The 21584-nt window shown below is 41.2% G+C and overlaps 1 protein-coding gene across 4 annotated transcripts in view; it reads left to right on the top strand.

The window, feature by feature from the left end:
• The window catches only part of SLC12A8 (solute carrier family 12 member 8), a 330378-nt gene that overhangs the window by 48093 nt on the left and 260701 nt on the right, over positions 1–21584 (top strand). The gene's annotated exons all lie outside the window — the stretch shown is intronic.

Genomic DNA, 21584 nt, shown 5'->3' with positions numbered 1-21584 from the left:
AGGGTGGCAGGGTTCAGGCCAGTGGCAGCACTGAATTTCACTCATGGCTGGTCTAGGAACAGAACTTGGTAGCAGGTTAGGTGGGCATTGGACTTGCCCCAGTGATGGCTTGTCTGCTTTCCTTACCAGCTGTGCCACAGGTGCTACTGTCCTCAGGCATTTTGTCCATCCAGCAGCTACAGGGTCCAATATTTGACAAATAGGCAACGGGTCTGTGCCATGGCCCAAGGTTTTGGGTCAGCACTTCCCGGCTTATGCCTTTAAGTTCATCCACCAGCAGTCTAAATGGCTTGTTGATAAAACAGCCTTTCTTCCAGTGTCCTTTTTCTTTGCAGCAACATCACTGATCTTTCTCTTCCCTTAGCCCCAATTTTCTGACTTTCCTTTTCCCTCTGGGCACTGCCCCAACTTTCTCTTTCTTCCTTCCTTCCTTCATTCCTTCCTTCCTTCCTTCCTTTCTAAAGTCTAATGTCAAAACATTTACCAACTTCTTAAAAACCCTCTGAGCAATCTCTCAGCTTTTCTTTAAAATCTTTCTGTCTTCTGTAACTTTTTTCTAACACCTGGGGCAGATTTGAGCAACAAAAGGCCAAATTTAGTGTCATTCTATTTACCTTAGAGAAATTTGTGGGCCATTTTACTACCTCTTGGAGACCCCCTAAAAGAACCTGGCAGTATGATTGAAGGGGTATCACTGCCGTACTCTTACATTTGTAACCAGTGAGACATACACAAAACCAGATTAAGAGCTTACCAAAACTGACAATCTAATGACCAGAATTTGCCTATACATCTCTATGTAATTTTAGAAGGTCTTTTTAACAAACAGATATACCAGTATAGTATATAAAGTCAATATCTAATGTGTTGACATAATAAAATGATCACCATTTTTTAGCATTATTTTAAACTGCTTGGACAATTTAAGCACAATATCAAAACAGTTTTTGTTAAGATCTTTACTCATCACAAAGCTATCATGAATAAGTGTAGATATAAAACTCTTAATAGATTTTACCTCTTAGAACTCTAATATGGCAACTTAAAAGGCTAAAATAAACCTCATAACTTAAATATTCAAAATAATAATTTTGTTAAATCAGGATTTGCCAAAACAAATCTTCTATCAGACCAAAAATACCATTTGTTAAGAATAAATCTCTGACAGTGTCTTAAAACAAACCAGATAATTTCTAAAAGCAGAAAGATATAAAGAGGAAAACCAGAGCAAAAGCTTCAGGCTAGAAAATCATTAATATAACCACTGTGTTATTTTTCACTCACCTAAGCCAGTTCTACTTCTCTAGTTGAGAAGGTATTTTAAAACGTTTACATGTCAATAACCTTCCTGCCATTTTTCACACAAGAGATAGAGACACATCTTCAGCGTGTGATACCTAACTTGAGAGACTGTTTGAATTTTAAAGAGCATACATTTAAAAGTTATTTTTTTAACCTCCTGTAGCAATTTCCATAACCAGGATCTCTAAACCAAATTCAGTTTAACTAAATTTTTCTTTAAACTTTAAACTTTAAACAAACTCTAATTACTTAAGAGAGTTAACACATACTAGTGACTTCTCAAAGCATTTTCAATGTCAGACAAATGCCAAATTTGCTGTGGACCAATATCTATAAAATAGATCATTTGCATATCAATTTGGAGAAGATGAATTGTCACATTAAATACTCAAGACTTTAAATCTTTAGCTGTCTTAGCAAATGAATTTTTACCCTTATATTACCACATAAGAACTGTATTGAAAACTCTAAAGAACTTTGATAAGAATGCAGCTTTAAAGTTACTTACACTTTTAGCCTTAAGATTAACATTTTTAGGCCACAAAAACAAACCTAAAACACACATATAAACATGTAAGACATCTCATAGCCACCTTTTTATCATTTATATATCTGGGCTGATTGTTTAAGGGAAAAGAGCAGCTTTTAACCAGTACAGACACATCTTAGCAACATACCTGGTCAAACACAAATTTAGATCTGCACTCACACAATTTTTCAAGATGAAACATCTCACATTTATATACTAAGATTTTTCTTTTTATCCAATAGCTCCTAGGACAACCTTAACTAGCCCTAAAAAAAACAAGGAGGAAGAAACAAATTCTTTCAGCTTCTCTCCACGAGGAGCCCAAGAGGACCAAGGGCAGTTTTCAGACAGCTCCAGTCAGCTCCGGGGGCATGGGTAAAGCCACACACATGCTAGCACTATCACCCATCTGCACCCATGGGCCAGTCCCAGGTCACAGCCACACCGAGGCAGGGCGGGGTGTCGCCCCTGCACTAGAGCTGCTGCCTGGCCTGGCTCCAGGCCCCTGCTGTGACCAGCCAGCCTGACTCCTGTGAGGGCAGGGCGGGGTGGCACCCTCAGGGTCCTGCCTGGACTAGCCTGAGGACATGATTCTGCTACTCAGGCTTAAAAGAGAGACAAAGACAAGGCAAAATTCAGCTGGCAACTTCAGGCCGGAACCAAATCTGGTCCCGTCGCTCTGAGATGATTTCTTAATGTTGACCAAAAAGACACAGGGACACAAAAAAGCACAGAAACACATCTTACATTGAAGGTGAGCCTCTCTGAGGAACAAAAAGTCATGAGTTTATATTTATGCACTCCTACCCCCAAACTATGAGTAACCAGGTCCAGTGGGGTAGATGCCGCCTGGCCCATTCCTGCAAAGTGAAAGTAAGTGAACACGAAACACAGACTGACAAACAGACAAGACACACACAGACAGACAAGCGCGCTTAACAAATGTCCAGACAATATCTAACACCCCAGATTTCACGGGTTCTTTTTATACTTTTTCTTACAGCCAGCTGGCACACCATTTTCTCATTCTCACACACTTTTTCCCTATCAACCCAAAGGGTGTCCACTTGGGACCTTCTTCCCTTTTTAGGTTGCAAGTAGTTTTTATTAATGGAGACTCCAGTTTTTCTAAAATTTTTTAACCTTTAACCTCCTGTGGTACCGTAACACAAAATAAGGGAAGGAGACAAACAAAAAGACAAACCGCAAATGCTGCGAGACCAACAAGGCAGATTGTAAGTGGGGAAAAGGAACTGACATCTGACGGATGTCAGGCACACAACGATGCTCGCCTGGCCGGGCCCCTCGCGGGACCTTAAGGGGTCTTAGCTTAGGGGTGACCGTATGATCCCCGGTCTAGGTCTCAACTACATTGAGAACCCCCACTTAGCTGAAACGACCCCACGGACACGCAGGTTAGAGCCCACTCAAGCCCCGTAGCTTTTCAGGCCGTGAGGCACATAACATTCACACACACGCAGCAGACCATCCATTCAGTCAAGATTGGGCAATTACCATTCCAGCCACCGCTACTAAGGAATATTGCCAGTTAGGCCTTCGGGAATCACCAGAGAGTAGCTCTGGCCAGACCCCCTCAGCTGCACTATCAAGCTCAGCCTTTTCGCGAATTGCCAAAGGGTGAGAGAAAGAAAAAGGACAGACAGAGAGTGGCCACACAAGACAAATCGCGGTCAGGGAGTGAACTATCTCTCAAGTCCTATTACCACCCTGCCTAACCGGGGCTGTCGGATCTTCTTCCAGATCCCTAGGGTGTCGATCCTCTTTCAGATTCGTCACCAGTCTGACCTGCCCCAACGGCCTGGAAGTCGTCACTTCTCAGCACCGCGGTCTGGGATTACACCGCGGCGTCCCGCAATCCACAGACCCTCAGGCCCCGCGGGGACGTGCACCAAAAATCAGGCCTGATCTACCAGTCCTCCGGAGGCACAAAACTGAAAACAAAACGGTACCGCACAAAATTTAGGCCTAACTTACCGGCGCCGGGCAGGGCTTCCAAGGCCTCTGAGGGTCCGGACCCGGGATGGGGTGTCCTCAGGAATTCCCATCTGAGGGATCTCGCTGGAGCCTCCAAATGTTAGCGAGCATAAATCAAACCACCATCCACTGTAAGGAAGCAAAGATGTTTATTAACGAATTGCAATCCGGGCCGAGATGGTGACTGGTGTTAGTCTACCAAGCTCGGCCCCGAACAGGGCTCAAACCATACAATTTATAGGAATTCAGACTACACTCAGGGAGGGGGAGCACATCACCTTATCAACCTACATCCAATAACAGGCTATAGCAAACACAAGATCCAATCATTTCAAACTTAGCAAAAGCATGATCCATTCAAAGCAAAGCGCGGGCTAGTTTCAAATATAGTAAGATCACACAACCAATAGAATTCAACCAGGCAGGGTCGCCACATCCCCCTACCATCTGCTATGACCACCCATCCGGTGGGCTGCATACCACAAAGTCAGTTCAAAGGTCCTGATAAGGCTTGTCCCCATGTAGGGTCCTTTGAACAATGGGTGGCCTTAACTGATTAGGTCCTGCTTATTCAAGGGGGAAGGGGCAAGGAATTTTACACCTCATACTACAAGCAACTCATACTAAAAGCACTTAACAAACAACTGCATAAAAAGGGAATTTCAAGGCTACTGCCTTTTACATTGTGTACTTCTGCTTTCAGGTATATATTTTGCCCTAGTTTATGGATACGTGTGAACATATGTTCATCTCAGGGTACCTGGTCTATATTTAGGTTTTGGGACTTTGTTAGGAAGCGAATCACCTGGAATGGGATTAGAGAATACTATGAATGGATAGGTCTCACCTGAGTATTGAAGCTGAAGGGTTGTCATTCCACACCTGAAGTCTCTGGGCACAATGAGTGCCACCAAAGAATTTTTAACTGTGACCTGCACTATCCAATACTTGTGAAAATTAAAAATAAGCAGTATACCTTTTAGAGAACAAACAAACTAGCTCACGGTTCAGCTTTAGTTACACCCAAAGTGGATTTGAAATCTTACTTAATGTATGGAAAGCTTAGAGCAAAGTTGACAGTCTCTCTAGTGTGGATGCTAAGAAGCCATGTCTCTCATACCCCTCCCAAATTTACAAAAAACACAAAACCTCCATCTCAGATTTTTCGTGCAGGCTTTGGTTTCTGGAGCTGAGCTCTGATGATGTTGTTTTCCATTCTGAGAGTCACCTCATGGGCATGGCCCAGCACTTCCCCATTCTATACCTAAATGTGTTTCAATGTGTACACCTATGTTCATTAGTGGCACAATTCATAATAGCTACAATCTGGAAGCAAACCAGGTGCCCAACAACAGATGAATGGCTGAGAAAGCTGTGGTATATTTACACAATGGAATACTACATGTTGGGGCAAATTAAAGTCAAGCTGCATGGGGGTGGGGTTAGAAATTTGAAACATGTTTGGGATCCACAGTGGGCAAAATCAGAGTGGACCATACATAACTCGACATGTGAGAGATAAAGTCAAACCGCATAGAGCAAAATGTGAGTAAATTCAGCACATGCTGGAGGTGAATTAAAGTCAAACTGCATTGGGTGGGCTTAAAATATGCAGCACGTTGGGGTGCCAAGTGTTATAAGCAGCACGTGGCTCCACTTAAAGTTAAACAAAAGAGAGGTTTAGTCATAAAAATTACTGTAAACATGAGGGGAGAAGTCTAGCTAAGAAAACAGGCAAAAGTCCAAAGTCCACAACTAAGCTACCCAAGACCACCCTGTGAAGAGATCAGTCTGGAGCTACACCAACAGGAGACTGCCATGATGAAGGTAATCCAACCAAGAGAGTGAGCTGCTGCAAGTCCTTGCTTATATAGTCCCTGCATCCACATTCCCTTATAAGTGTCTCAGGCTCATGTCATTTGTACACTAATTGTCCCAAATTCCTGTTGGGGACACAACAGGTTACTAGTCTCTTGTCTGATGTATGGCATGTGAAGGTCTTGTCCCATTCTGTGAGAAGTTTATTTGTTTGGGTGATGGGTTCTTTTGCTGTGCAGAAGCTCTTCAATTTGATGTAGTCCCATTGATTTGGTTTTGTTTTAGTCTTCCTCAAAACTGGGTTTGTATCAACGAAGATGTCCTTGAGGTTTAGGTTGGGAAAGTGTTCCACCAATGTTTTCCTCTAAGTATTTGATAGTTTCTGGTCTAACATCCAGGTCCTTGATCCATTTGGAGTTGACTTTTGTTTCTGGTGAGATAAAGTGGTTCAGTTTCATTCTTCTGCATGTTTCAACCCAATTTTCCCAGCACCATTTAATTGACCAGAACCTCCTTCCTCCATTTAATAAGTTGGGACCCTTTATAAAAAATTAGACGCCCATGGGTGTGGGGGTTAATTCTTTTCTTTTTTCTTTTCTGTTTTGATTGTTAAGCATTTTTTTCATGGCTAGGACTTCACTGCTGTGGATATGGTGCCCCTTGTAACCACCTTGCAATCAGTCAAAATGTATCTTTCCAAAGCCACCCTGTAACCAATCAAGGCAAGGTGTGTCTGGCTTTCTAAATTAGGTGAGTAATCTAGCCTGGCATGAGTCCAGTTGGATTCCACCATGTAATAAAGTGTCTCCCTGCCCTCCACATGGTTTTTGCAACACTCAGAGCTGTAACACTTGGAGCTGTTCCACAGATATTTTTCTGTAAGAATATTAAGAGTCTACTAGGGAAGGCCCTGTTTCTGTCTAGGAGGAAGTGAGAGAGTGCAAGTGCCCAAGATGAAAGTTACAATCTTTTTATCCCTGTCTCAGAAGTGGCATCCTCTTACTTTTATAGCATTCCACTTGTTAAAAATTAGTCATTTGTTCCAGTTACTCACTATTCAAAGAGAGGAGATTATGCAAAAACCTGAATGGGTGGAGAGGATATCACTAGGGTCATGTATTTTTGTGTCCTAAAATGATGTCTTTTTCATTTCTGGCATTTGGTTTTGTCTAAAAAACGTCATATTTGAGGGGGCAGGTGAGAGTGTCCCTGGCAAAGTGCACAAGCTACCATTCCCCAGGATCCAGTTTGGAGTCCTCAGTTACCACCTTAAGCAGGGAAGCTTCATGAGCAGTGAAGCAATGATACAGGTATCTTTCTTCTCTCTTTCCCTCCCCCTCTGTCAGGCTGCTCCACGGAGAAGAGAGAGAGGAGATCCAGAGCAAATGGGGTACACAAATCTTTATTACGGATCAAACAGGGTGGCTCAGGCCACGTGGAGTCAGCCGAAAATGGCCGTCCTCGCTACCTCACCACCGGGCAAGAGAGAGAGCGCTAGAGCGTGGAAGTGGGAGGGCTTTATTGGGCAACAACCAGGAGTGACGTGTTGGGACAGGATTGGTTGAAAAGGGCACTGCGAGAATATCGCAGGAAGTGGCAAAACCTGAGGGCAAAGACAGCATCTGTATAATTCCTCAACATCTCCTCCTTTTCCTTTATATCTAAATGGACACAGTAAGGAAATATTGAATGGAGCAGGCTTAAATGTTTTTAAGGAATGCCGTGCTCAGGTGGGAAGATGTAGGACGTTTCTGTGGGGAGGGAAGGCTTAAATGGCTGCCAACCTTGTGAGATTTATGTGTCCCCCCTGTGCTCAACCCCTCTGTAGAGAGAGAGACTTACCTGGAGGGACTCATCTCATAGGTTAAGCTCTGCCTGCTAAACCATCTCCTCACAATATCTCTACATCTTTTTCTATCTTTCTATCTAGTCATCGCATAAGATGGTTCAATGTCTGTAAAAGACTCTATCTATGACAGAGGAATAGTAGTGTAGGGGTGAGCAGAAACCTTTTGGGCATAGACCTAAATGATATAACAAAACAGGAAGGGACAAGTAGGGGAGTAGTAAAAGCCAGTGTGATGCCAAGGGGAGACTTGGTGCGCAAAGGGGTATTTTCTGTATTTGGGGGTGATTCCTGCCTCTGGGGGCGTAATCTAGTAAAGGGGGGGTTTTCTGACTCTGGGGGCAGGGCTTGCAGGTGGGAGGGCATGCCTGCCAAGTGAAGGGGCTGTTCAGCACTGAATAGTCCCCAAGGCAACTGGCTGTAAGGTCCATGAACTACTGTGGGTCAGTCTTTGAAAAACCAGCAGTGTGAAGGGAAGGAAGCTGCTTTAAAATTGTGTAAAGTGTCCAAAGGGTATACCAGCAAGTCCGATAGAAGTCTCAGTCCAAAGTAGATGGCTAGGGGAAGAAATGGCAGGGGATGAAACGCTGCATGAGGAAGGTCAGCCGCTGGAATTCTGCTTTTCTGTAGAGAGCAAGCTGGAACCGCCAAAATGTGACAGGCAAAGCAGAAGCAGGAAAGGCAAGCAGGCATTAAGAAAGTTCTGTCCTTGCAGTCTGTGAATCAGGTTCTTCAGATTGTGTCAGGTGACATCTAGGGTTTCGGGGGTGTGTGCCACTGTAGTCGTGCTGTCTAGTGGGTGATGTCAGGGTGTGCAGGGGTTCAGATGGTTTTTCCCAGGATTCCTGTGAAAGAAACACAAACACTCTGCTTCTTGTGGTTAGCAGGGCATCTGATTTGAATTTTTTTTTTTTATAGAAAAAGAGGTTTGGTGCCTTAGCCAACTGAGTATTGGGGGACAAGATACATCAGTTAAGTGTAGAAGAATATATGAATGTTGTTAATTCACATAAGTTGTATATGGAAGAATTTTTTATAGTTTAATAGCTTACCATATGAACAGATGATTCTTCATATGAAGGCTTGATAGTTGTAATCCCTTACTTGTGAAAAAAATAAACTTATAACAAGTTAGAGGTTTACTATAGTTGATACCTCAATGATTATAATTGGTTTAAGTATCTTATAAACTTGGAAGGTCTTTCTCATTTCATTTTAAGGCTGCTTAACCAATTTAAGCTCAATAAAATGTGGTAAGGCAAAGAGCCATTGTTAGAGCATCAGGCATGAGAAGCATTAGCATAACCATTGTGCAATCTATGGTTCCTGGTTGAGAAGGTATTTGAGAGGTTTACATACTAATACCATCTTTTGTTACACCCATTTAAGATGGAGACACACCCTAGGTGTGCACAGGTTTTTTTTTTAGACCAACTTAGTTAAAATATATTGATTTTTAACTAATTTTACCTCAGACTTTAAATGTAATTTAATTTTACCTTTATGAGAACTAATGTTGAAAACCTTTTTCATTTAACTTTGCCTGGTAAGAATGTAGCCTTAAAGTTACATTTTTAACCTTAAAGTTAATGTTTACCAAACTTTAAACACACACATACACATGGTCTTCAATATACAAGGAAAAAAACTTTTGTTATGAAGACATGTCATTTCAAACACGAATTTAGATCTGTACCATCTTAGTTGAACCATTTTTACTCACACGGTTTAAGACTACTGAAAGCAGAGAGGTTAGACAGAAGCAGGCTTAAGATATTTAGAGAGAGTGAGGGGGGGAGAAAGAAATGGTAGGGAAGTTTTGTTTTGGGGCTCTGTGAACTAATTTTTCAGATTTTGCTATTTTGTATCATGAGTCCCAGGAGGGCATCCTGCCTCTGGCAAAAGTGGCAGAGGGAGGGGCCGCAGAAGCTGTGGCAGCAGCCTAAGACATGTCTGCCAAAATAGGAGTCTCTGGGTGACAGCCTTATGGTCAGCTAGACTAGGGCTGCTTCTCAGGCCAGAGTCAGTGCTTCTTAAAGGAGACATGGGAGGGGACCCCGCACATCTCCCAAGCACTGCGATCACCATCAAGAGAATCCACAGTGCAGCCCCAAGTGAAACGTCTCTGAGATCGAGAGCCTGTCCCATGAAAGAAGGATATAATGTCTGGGACACCTCCTCGTAAAGCGGAAAAAATCCCATGGTGGGGGGAAATGCGGGGCCGCGGAGTCAGGCGGCTACCACCTACCTGTGTCTGGTGACTTTTCTGGACCTCAGGCCGGGCCACCCAGCGGGGCGTGAGTGCAGGACACATTGGGTGCCAGGTGTCGGGCTGTGCCGCAGAGAAGAGAGATTGGAGATCCGGAGCAAATGGGGTACACAGATCTTTATTATTGGATCAGGAGGGGGTGGCTCAGGCCACGTGGAGTCAGCCGAAAGATATGGCTGTCCCCCGCTACCTCACCACCAGAGAGAGAGAGAGAGAGAGAGAGAGAGAGAGAGAGAGGAGTGGGAGGGCTTTATTGGGCAATCACCAGGAGTGATGTGTAGGGACAGGATTGGTTGAAAAGGGGCACTGCGAAGATATTGCAGGGAGTGGCAAAACCTGCATCTGTATAATTCCCCAACACCTCTCCCAGCTCCATTTCTCTTTGTTTCTATCATAATAAAGATTAAACTTTTAAAAATTATATTTGATCATAGAAAAAGCACACAGGGGAGTGGTGCACCATGTGTAAGAACCCAAATTTGAGCCCATTTCCCCCAGCTGCAGGGGGTAATGCTTCAGGGTGGTGAAGCAGGTATTCAGGTGTTTTTCTTTCTCTATCCCTCTCTATCTCCCCCCTCTCAATCCTCTCATTTTCTTTCTGTCTTATCTAAAAAAATAGAAAAAAAAGGAAAAAATGGCTGATGGCAGCAAGATGGATTTGTAGTGCTGTTACCAAACTCCAGTGATAATCCTAGTAGCAAGAAAGAAAGGAAGAGTGAGAGAAAGAAAGAAAGAAAAGTACACAGAAATGGAATGCCAAAGACAGGATAGAGCTTCTAACGGGTGGCATAAAATTAGAATAAGTTCTGGTCATGACAATATGATTTTTAAGGAAGAAGTTGTGCTTCTCTGACATTTGAAATCCTTGCTTTACATCTCAGGACAGCTGTGGAACCCCTGAGAATCACCTTGTAAACAGGATCTATCTATCTATCTATCTATCTATCTATCTATCTATCTATCTATCTACCTACCTACCTACCTATCATCTCTCTATCTATCTATCTCTGTGTGTATAATTGTGGAGAGAGACACAGAGAAAGAGCAACAGAGAGACTGAAAGAGGAGAGATACTGCAGTACTCTTTTACTACTCATGATGTTTCTCCCTCCTGTAGGTGCTCCTATATGGTGACCCAAGGTTTGAGCCTGGGTTCTTGTGTATAGTAATATGAGTACTCTATTAGGTGAGCCAGTTGCCTTATCTTCCCTAGCTTATTTTAAGTCCACACAGCCCTTGAACTTGTTCTGCCTACTCCTAATTCTCCAACATCCACAAGATCTTTCCCACTAGGAGTCTAGTCTTAATTGTCCCTGCTTTTGCAAACTATGTGCATTGCAGTTTTAATTTGCATTTCTGTAATGATAAGTGAAGTGGAGCATTTCTGTGGGCCATGTGTATCTCTTCTTTAGAAAACTGTCTTGATACAACAAGGGCAACAAAAGGGGAAAAAAAAAAAACGGCCTCCAGGAGCGGTGGATTCATGGTGCAGGCACCGAGCCCAGCAATAACCCTGGAGGAGGAAAAAAAAAAAAAAAAGAAAACTGTCTTGAGATATGTATCACTTATCAGCTCTGGTTCCTGGGACTTTGGAGCCTCAGTCATGAGAGTCTCTTTGTATAACCAATATGCTATCTACTCCTGCTCTCTCTCTTTACTGTTATTTATTTATTATTTTTAAAAAAATTCTTTATTGGGGAATTAGTGTTTTACATTTGACAGTAAATACAATAGTTTGCACATGCATAACATTTCCAAATAACAATACAACCCCCACTAGGTCCTCTGTCATCCTTTTTGGACCTGTACTCTCCCTCCCACCCCACTTCAAAGTCTTTTACTTTGGTGCAATACACCAATTCCAGTTCAGATTCTACTTGTGTTTTCTCTTCTGATCTTGTTTTTCAACTGCCGGAGAGTGAGATAATCCCATATTGATCCTTCTGTCTCTGACTTCTTTCACTCAACATGAATTTTTCAAGGCCCATCCAAGATCGGCTGAAAACGGCAAAGTCACCATTTTTAATACATGAATAGTATTCCATTGTGTATATATACCACAATTTGCTCAGTCACTCATCTGTTGTTGGACACCTGGATTGCAGGTTTTGGCTATTACAAATTGTGCTGCTGTGAACATAGGTACATACAGATCTTTTTGGATGGGTGTCTTGGGTTCCTTAGGCTATATCCGCAGGAGAGGAATTGCAGGATCACAGGGGAGGTCCCTTTCTTTTTTCTTTTTTTTTTTTAAATTTTTTTTTTTATTTAAGAAAGGATTAATTAACAAAACCATAGGGTAGGAGGGGTACAACTCCACACAATTCCCACCACCCAATCTCCATATCCCACCCCCTCCCCCGATAGCTTTCCCATTCTCTATCCCTCTGGGAGCATGGACCCAGGGTCATTGAGGGTTGCAGAAGGTAGAAGGTCTGGCTTCTGTAATTGCTTCCTCGCTGAACATGGGCGTTGACTGGTCGGTCCATACTCCCAGTCTGCCTCTCTCTTTCCCTAGTAGGATGGGTCTCTGGGGAAGCTGAGCTCCAGGACACATTGGTGGTGTCTTCAATCCAGGGAAGTCTGGCCGGCATCCTGATGACACCTGGAACCTGGTGACTGAAAAGAGAGTTACAATCTTGAGAAAAAAGAACAGAACCGGAGGCATCACACTGCCAGATCTCAAACTATATTATAGGGCCATTGTCATCAAAACTGCTTGGTACTGGAACATGAACAGACACACTGACCAGTGGAATAGAATTGAGAGCCCAGAAATGAGGCCCCACACCTATGGACATCTAATCTTTGACAAAGGGGCTCAGACTATTACATGGGGAAAGCAGAGTCTCTTCAACAAATGGTGTTGGAAACAATGGGTTGAAACATGCAGAAGAATGAAGCTGAATCACTGTATTTCACCAAATACAAAAGTAAATTCCAAGTGGATCAAGGACTTGGATGTTAGACCAGAAACTATCAGATACTTAGAGGAAAATATTGGAAGAACTTTTTTCTGCATAAATTTTAAAGACATTTTCAGTGAAACGAATCCAATTACAAGGAAGACTAAGGCAAGTATAAACCTATGGGACTACATCAAATTAAAAAGCTTCTTCACAGCAAAAGAAACCACTACCCAAATCAAGAGAACCCTCACAGAATGGGAGAAGATCTTTACATGCCATACATCAGATAAGAGTTTAATAACCAACATATATAAAGAGCTTACCAGACTCAACAACAAGACAACAAATAACCCCATCCAAAAATGGGGGGAGGAATTGGACAGAATATTCACCACAGAAGAGATCCAAAAGGCCGAGAAACACATGAAAAAATGCTCCAAGTCTCTGATTGTCAGAGAAATGCAAATCAAGACAACAATGAGATATCATTTCACTCCTGTGAGAATGTCACACATCAGAAAAGGTAACAGCAGCAAATGCTGGAGAGGATGTGGGGTCAAAGGAACCCTCCTGCACTGCTGGTGGGAATGTCAATTGGTCCAACCTCTGTGGAGAACAGTCTGGAGAACTCTCAGAAGGCTAGAAATGGACCTACCCTATGACCCTGCAATTCCCCTCCTGGGGATATATCCTAAGGAACCCAACACATCCATCCAAAAAGATCTGTGTACACATATGTTCTTGGCAGCACAATTTGTAATAGCCAAAACCTGGAAGCAACCCAGGTGTCCAACAGCAGATGAGTGGCTGAGCAAGTTGTGGTATATATACACAATGGAATACTACTCAGCTGTAAAAAATGGTGACTTCACCGTTTTCAGCCGATCTTGGATGGACCTTGAAAAAATCATGTTGAGTGAAATAAGTCAGAAACAGAAGGATGAATATGGGATGATCTCACTCTCAGGCCGAAGTTGAAAAACAAGATTAGAAAAGAAAACACAAGTCGAACCTGAAATGGAATTGAGTATTACACCAAAGTAAAAGACTCTGGGGTGGGTGGGTGGGTGGGGAGAATACAGGTCCATGAAAAATGATGAATGAAATAGTGGGGGTTGTATTGCTAAATGGGAATCTGGGGAATGTTATGCATGTAAAAAAAAAAAAGAAGTAGAAACGCAAAGCAGAAATTGACTGAGTTTGGAGTATGGCACCAAAGTAAGAAAGCAGAAGTATACTAGAGTTTGCAGTGAGTACCTCCCTAATACTTCCTCTCCACTTTTCCAAGCTTTGGGTCCATGATTGCTCAACAATTTGTTTGGCTTTGTATGTTAACTCGGGACGTCCCTTTCTAGCCTTCTGAGAGTTCTCAAGACTGTTCTCCACAGAGGTTGGACCAATTTACATTCCCACCAGCAGTGCAGGAGGGTTCCTTTGACCCCACAACCTCTCCAGCATTTGCTGATGTTACCTTTTCTGATGTACAACATTCTCACAGAAGTGAAGTGGTATCTCATTGTAGTCTTTATTTGCATTTCTCTGACAATCAAAGACTTGGAACATTTTTTGGTGTGTTTCTCAGCCTTTTGAATCTCTTCAGTGGTGAATATTCTGTCCATGTTCTCTCCCCATTTTTGGATGGGGTCATTTGTTTTCTTGTTGTTGAGTTTGGCAAGCTCTTCATATAATTTGTTTATTAAACTCTTGTTTGATGTATGGCATGTAAAGGGTCCATGAAGGGTCTCCTTATTTGGCTATTGGTTTCTTTTGCTGTGCAAAAGCTTTTGAATTTGATGTAGTCCCATAGGTTTATGCTTGCCTTAGTCTTCTTTGTAATTGGCTTCATTTCATTGAAGATGTCTTTAAAATTTATGCAGAAAAGAGTTCTACCAATATTTTCCTCTAAGTATCTGATAGTTTGTGGTCTAACATCCAAGTCCTTGATCCACTTGGAATTTACTTTTGTATTTGGTGAAATATAGTGGTTGAGTTTCATTCTTCTGCATGTTTCAACCCATTTTTTCCAAAACCATTTCTTGAAGAGACTCTGCTTTCCCCATTTAATAGTCTGGGCCCCTTTGTCAAAGATTAGATATCCATAGGTGTGGGGGCTTACTTCTGGGAACTCAGTTTTATTCCACTGGTCAGTGTGTTTATTCATGTTCCAGTACCAAGCAGTTTTGATGACAATGGCCCTATAATACAATTTGAGATCTGGGAGTGTGATGCCTCCAGTTCTGTTCTTTCTTCTCAAGATTGTTTTGGCAATTCTAGGTCTTTTCTGGTTCCAGATAAACATTTGTAGCATTTGTTCTATTCTCCTAAACAATGTACTTGGGTTCTTGATGGGGATAGCATTAAATTTGTAGATGGCTCTGGGTAGTATATTCTTTGTAATGATGCTAATTCTTCCAGCCCATGAACATGTAATATCTTTCCACTTCTTTGTGTCTTTTTCAATTTCTTCGAGTAGTGACTCATAATTTTCAGTATACCAGTCTTTCAATTCTTTGGTTAGGTTTATTCCTAGATATTTTATTGTTTTGTTGTTTTTATAAAAGCCACTGATTTCTGGATTTCAGCTTCTTCTAACTTAGGGTTTACATAGAGGAATGCCACTGACTTTTGAATGTTAATTTTGTAGCCTGACATCTTACTGTATTTCCTGATGATTTCCAAAAGCTTCTTGCTGGATTCCTTAGGTTTTTCTATGTATACTATCATGTCATCTGCAAATAGGGAGAGTTTGACTTCTTCTCTTCCCATCTGTATCCCTTTAGTTCTTTGCTCCTGCCTGATTGCTATGGCAAGAACTTCCAACACTATGTTGAATAGTAATGGTGATGGTGGGCATCCCTGTCTAGTACATGATCTGAGGGGAAATGCTTCCAGTTTTTCACCATTGAGTATGATGTTGGCTGTAGGTTTCCTATATAACAAGTTCATTATCTTCAGGAATTTTCCATATATTCCCATTTTTGTAGTGTTTTGATCATAAAGGGATGTTGTATTTTGTCAAAGGCTTTCTCTGCTTCTATTGATATGACCTTGTGGTTTTTAGTCTTGCTTTTATTGATGTGGTGGATCACATTGATTGATTTATATATATTAAACCGACCTTGCATGTCTGGGATAAACCCTATTTGGTCATGATGAACAGTCTTTTTAATATACTGCTGTATCCAGTTGCCTAGAATTTTTTTTTCAATATTTAAGCATCTGTATTCATTAGAGATATTGGTCTGTAGTTTTCTTTTTTTGGTTGTGTCCTTGTCTGATTTTGGTATCAGAGTGATGCTGGCTTCATAGAAGCTGGAAGGGAGTATTCCTGTCTTCAATCTTCTGGAAGATTTTTAAAAGTAGAGGTATTAGTTCTTCTTTGAAGGTTTTGTGGAATTCATTTGTAAAACCATCTGTTTCAGGACTTTTATTCTTGGGAATATTTTTGATAACTGTTTCAATTTCATTAGCTGTGATGGCCCTGTTCATGTTATCTACTTCCTTTTTATTTAATTTTGGAAGTCTGTAGATACCTAGGAAATTGTCTTATTTCTTCTGGGTTCTCTAGCTTGGTGATATATAATTGTTTATAGAAGTCTCGCATGATATGCTGAATTTCTGCAGTGTCTGTTGTGATCTCTTTCATTTATGATCTGATTTATTTGGGTCTTCTCCCTTTTTTGTTTTGTGCGTCTGTCTAAAGGTTTGTCGATTTTGTTCACTATTTCAAAGAACCAACATTTACTTTCGTTGATCTTTTGTATGGTTTTCTTATTTTCAATGTTATTTATTTCTGCCCTAACTTTAGTGATTTCTGTCCTTTTGGTTGCTTTAGGGTTCCTTTGTTCTTCTTCTTCTGGGTCTTTAAGGTGTGCAGTCAGATTGTTTATTTGTGCATCTTCTTGTTTCCTAATGTAATGTGTGTTTGTATGGCTATCAATGTCCCTTTCAGTACTGCCTTAGCTGCTTCCCAAATATTTTGATAGCTTGTGTCTTCATTTACATTGAACTCTTGAAACATTTTGATTTCTTCCTTTTTTTCCTGTTTGATCCAGTAGTTGTTAAGTAGTGTATTGTTGAGCTTCCACATTTTGGGACTATTACTAATCTTGAGTTGATTGTTAAGTGTTAGTTTAGTTCCACTGTGGTCTGAGAAGATTCTTGGGATGATTTCAATGCTCTTGAATTTGCTGATGCTGTCTTTGTGGCCTAACATAAGGTCTACCTGTGAGAATGACCCATGTGGACTTTAGTAGAATCTGAATTCCAATTTCTTGGCATGAATGACTCTGAAAATGTCCAACAGTTCTAGTTTCTCTATCTCCTCATTTAGCTCCCCCATTTCTTTATTGGTTTTCTGCCTAGATGATATGTCAAGTTGAGAGAGTGGGGTGTTGAAGTCCCCTACTATGACTGTGTTTCTGTTAATATATTGGTGTAGCTCTGCCAGTAGATGTTTGATGTATTTAGATGGCTTCTCATTGGGTGCATAGATATTAATAATTGTTAAGTCCTCTTGGTTGGTTGATCCTCTGAGCATTAAGTAATGTCCATCCCTATCTTTTAAAATTTTATTTATTTTAAAGTCTATCATTTCAGATATGAGAGTAGTTGTTCCTGCCATATTTTATGGGCCATTGGCCTGTATGATAATTTTCCATCTTTTCACTTTGAGTCTGTGTTTGTTTTGTTGAGTTAGGTGGCTTTCCTGTAGACACCATATTGCTGGGTTGAGTTTTCTGATCCATCTTCCTACTTTATGCCTTTTAATAGGTGAATTCAAGCCGCTGACATTTATTGATATCAAATATTGAAGATATTTTAATGCCATTCTTGTAGATTTTTAGAATGTTCTTATATATGGCATATTTATGGTTGTCTGACTGCTTACAGAGACCTTTCAAAACTTCTTTCAGGGCAGGCTTGGTGATAGTTGATTCTTTCAACTGTTGCTTGTCTGAGAAGGTTTTTATGCCTCTATCTAGTCTGAATGACAGTCTAGCAGGATGCAATCTTCTTGGTTGAAATCTTTTCTCATTGAGCACTCGATACATATGCTGCCATTCTCTTCTTGCCTGTAGTAGCTGTGTAGAGAAGTTTGCTGCTAACCTTTGGGTTTTCCTCTCTAGGTGATTCTTTGTTTTTCTCTTGCAGCCTTCAGGAACTTTTCTTTATCCTTATTCCTTTTCATTCTAGATATGATGTGTCTTGTGGTGTCTTTAAGTCTAGGTTAATTCTGTTTGGGACCCTCTGGGCTTCTTGAACCTTTATGTCTTTTATGTTGTCTATACTAGAGAGGTTCTCAGCTACTATATCCTGAAGAATGCTTTATTCCCCTCCCTCTCTTTCTTACTCTCTAGGCTAATAATGCATATATTATTTCTTCTGAAGTCTTCCCATAGGTCTCTGTTGTTGTTTTCAGTGTCTCTTAATCTCTTTTTGAGATCCCTTACTTCTTTTTCAGTTGTCTCTAATACATCCTCTATCTTACTAATTCTGTCTTCAGCCTCATTTATTCTATTCTGTCTCTTCTCTACTGTTTTGTGTAATTCATCTGTTTTGTTATCCTATTCTGATACTGTTTTAGCTTGTTCAACTAGTTGTGTTCTTAAGTCAGCTATTTCACCTTTCAGCTCTCTAATGATCTTGAGATAATTAGTGTTTTCTTCCAGGGTCTTATTTGTTGTTTCTGCATTTCTGATGACAATTCTTTCAAACTCTTTACTCATTCCTGTGATTATTTCCTTATCTAGTGTCTGGATGTTGACCTCATTATTTTGTGCTTCAACCTTTAGGGGCTTTTAGCTGGACTCTTGTCCTGGTTCATTTCTCCAATATTTCTTCTTGTTGGTTTAACCATTTTATATTGTATGTTATGAATTCCCTCTCTCATTACTTTTCAAATTACTGATCACTCTTGCCTGGATTGACTTGTGTCTAAATACGGTAATTACAATATTCACAGTTTTGGAAATTGACAGTTGTTTAAATAGTATTTTAATCACTGAGTTTGAGCTTAGTGGCTTAAAAGCCTCTTCTGTTCTTTTTCTTCCCTGTAGGCTATGGGAGCCTGAGGGCTTTTAAAGTATAAGTAGGCTTCTTACCTTAATCACTGACTCCTGACCAAGAGATAAAGCAGGGTAGGGTAGGGATAACCCAGTGGTTATGCAAAGAGACTTCCACAGCCGTACTGCTCTGCCACCAAGTTATAGATCTTCTCCTGAGTTTCCTGGTTAGATCTCTGTCCCCTGGTGTCAGCACAGGGCCTTCCCACCACTGCTACAGATTCTGAGGGCAGTAGCAATGGAGACTCACAGTTGCATTTGATGAGTCTTAGGGGAGTCCTCTTCCCCCCTTCAGCTGTCTTCTTGTTGTGTTGTCTCAAATGGTAAACTGCTGGACTGTTACCAGCCACTTAGTCTCTCCTTAGGCTCCTCTCTGTCCAGGAGACACACGTATTTGCACTCACAGGTGATTTGGTGGGTTTCTGAAGTCATTCTAGTCCTGCCTTGTTGCAGTTCTAGGTGGTCTCCTTTGGTATTCCTAGTTAACCCGGGAGAGGAGAGGAGAGAAACACAGCTGCTGCTGCTCAGTAGCCTCGCCTCCAGAAGTCTCCAGTTTTTTTCTTCTGGTGAGCTGTATCAGTTCTTTGTAGATTTTTGATATCAGTGACTTGTTTGCTATGTAATGTGCAAATATCTTCTTACTGAGTTGCCTGCTTATCCTTGTGTAGTTTGCTTTTGATGTGTAGAAGCTTTTTAGTTTGATGTAGTTCTATTTATTTACTCTTGCTCTCATTTTTTGTGTTCATGGGACTGAGTCTGCAAATACATCTTTAATGTAAAGATCCTTCAGTGATCCTTCACTGATGTCTTGTTTTATAGATTTTAGAGTTTCTGGTCTAATATGCAGGTCTTTTATCCATTTTTATTTGATTTTGGTGCATGGTATTAAGTGGTAGGACCTTTGTTTTTCACATGGAAAGTATCCATGAGAGTGCATTTTCAGATGTTAAGTCTGTATGCATGTTTGTTTATTCAATAAATTAACATTTATGAGTACCTACTAGGTAGAGACTCTACTAAGCTCCAAGGATATGAAGATTCAGCGTAAAATATAAACTGGCTCCCTTGGAACACATAGTTGAAAGGTAAAGACCAACTTAGGATCAGACCTAGTGTGATAAACACTGAACCTTGGCCATAGTAGGATCTTAGAGGAAAGGTTACTGGAACAGTTCCCTAAAAGAGGAAACTCCTAAACAGTAAGCCTTCAGATATGAATTCAAGTGAACTCAGCAAAGGAAGCAGAATAAGCAGGAAAGGCATTCCTGGTAGGGGGTTCGGCATAGGAAAAGGTGGTGGGAATAGCACATGTGACTAGATGCTATGGCACAGTATGTCCATCAGGGTGGTTGTTGGCAGAAGGGTGAAAATAACTGTGGAGGTGGAGAAAGGTAGATGAGAAAATGACTATTTTACATAAATAAAATACATAAATTTTCTCTTTGAAAAAAAATTGGTGAGCAAGAGAGATGTATAATAGGTAGGGAGTATATCTTGCTTTGTGTACAGCTCAAGGGAGGTATTGTGGCACTGGAAGAAGCTTCAGTGCTGTGATGACTCTCTCTCTCTCTCTATTTTTCTCTGTCTTAATGAAAAAGTGTCCCCAGAGCAGTGAAAACTGTGCATGTGAAAGACCCTGACTCCAGACAGAAAAATGACTGATTTAACATTGGTTTGTAATATTGTAAAAGTTTAGGAGTGTAACTTTACATCTACATATAAATATGTATTTAATTAATTGTAACCACCACAAAATTCCTGTGCCACTCACCAAATAGACTCCTCCATCTGTCTGTGTCCCCCAGCTCCATTTTCTTTGCTTTTTTTAAATTAATGATTCAATATTAATTTACACAGTTTCATTTCAGCAGGGGTACAATTCCACACCATTCCCACCACCAGAGAATCCCTGATCCCTCCATTGCAGTCCATCTCTGTTCTCCTAAGCACGGAGACATCATCTCCACAGACAAAGTTGCAGACAAAGTAAACCATCATCTCTACAGCTATCTGTCTGCATTTGTACATAATTGCCCTCCCCTTTTTCTTCTAGGTCCAGTCCTCTCATGCTTTCCAAGCCATATAAGACCCTATTACTTCATTCAAATATCTCCCCTTTTCATCCTCCCTCTCTGAGACCTGATGGAGTTCGAGTTCAGAGCCCTTTTATCTTCCTCCTATCACTTCTCCCCCACTGGGAGTATGGATCAGAGTTGTTTTTGAGGTGCAGAAGGTAGGAGTTCTGGCTTCTGGAATTGTTTCTCCACTGGACTTGGGCATTGGCAGGTTAATCCATACCCCCAGCCTGTTTCTATCTTTCTCTAGTGGGGTAGAGCTCTGGAGAGGTGAGGTTCCAGAACACACTGGACACATCTGCCCAGAGAATCAGGATGAAATCATGGCAGTATCTGCAACTTGGTGTCTGGAAGGCGGCATGATATAAAGTGAGACAAAATGGTTAATGACAGGAACCAAAAAGTAGGAACAGAGCAGATGAGATTAGGGATTTTAGGGTGGAAGAAAGTAAGTCCATTTTAGGCATGTTTCCATGGGCCCATGTCTATGGTATTCCCCACCAGAGTTTGATAGCTAGCATGAAGTTAGATAAAAACATTGTCTGCAAAAATGTTGTCAGAGTACAGAAAGGGCTAGAAAGTTGGATTAGGGCAGAGACTAGCTCTCATTCTTGAAAATATTCTATGGATAGAATTAACTATTTAACTCCATCCACCCTATCTAGGGCCCATATATGTATTTATATTTAGCACCAGAGCCTGTATAATCTCTGAGTCCCTCTTAGCCGGAGCTTGCACTAGCTCCATTTTCTCTGATCACTGTCATTTTTACAGTC

This window comes from Erinaceus europaeus, chromosome 9 (assembly GCF_950295315.1).
Source record: "Erinaceus europaeus chromosome 9, mEriEur2.1, whole genome shotgun sequence".
NCBI classification, from domain to species: domain Eukaryota; kingdom Metazoa; phylum Chordata; class Mammalia; order Eulipotyphla; family Erinaceidae; genus Erinaceus; species Erinaceus europaeus.
Note: the sequence above shows the minus strand (reverse complement) of the source record. Positions and strands in the feature narration are given on the sequence as shown.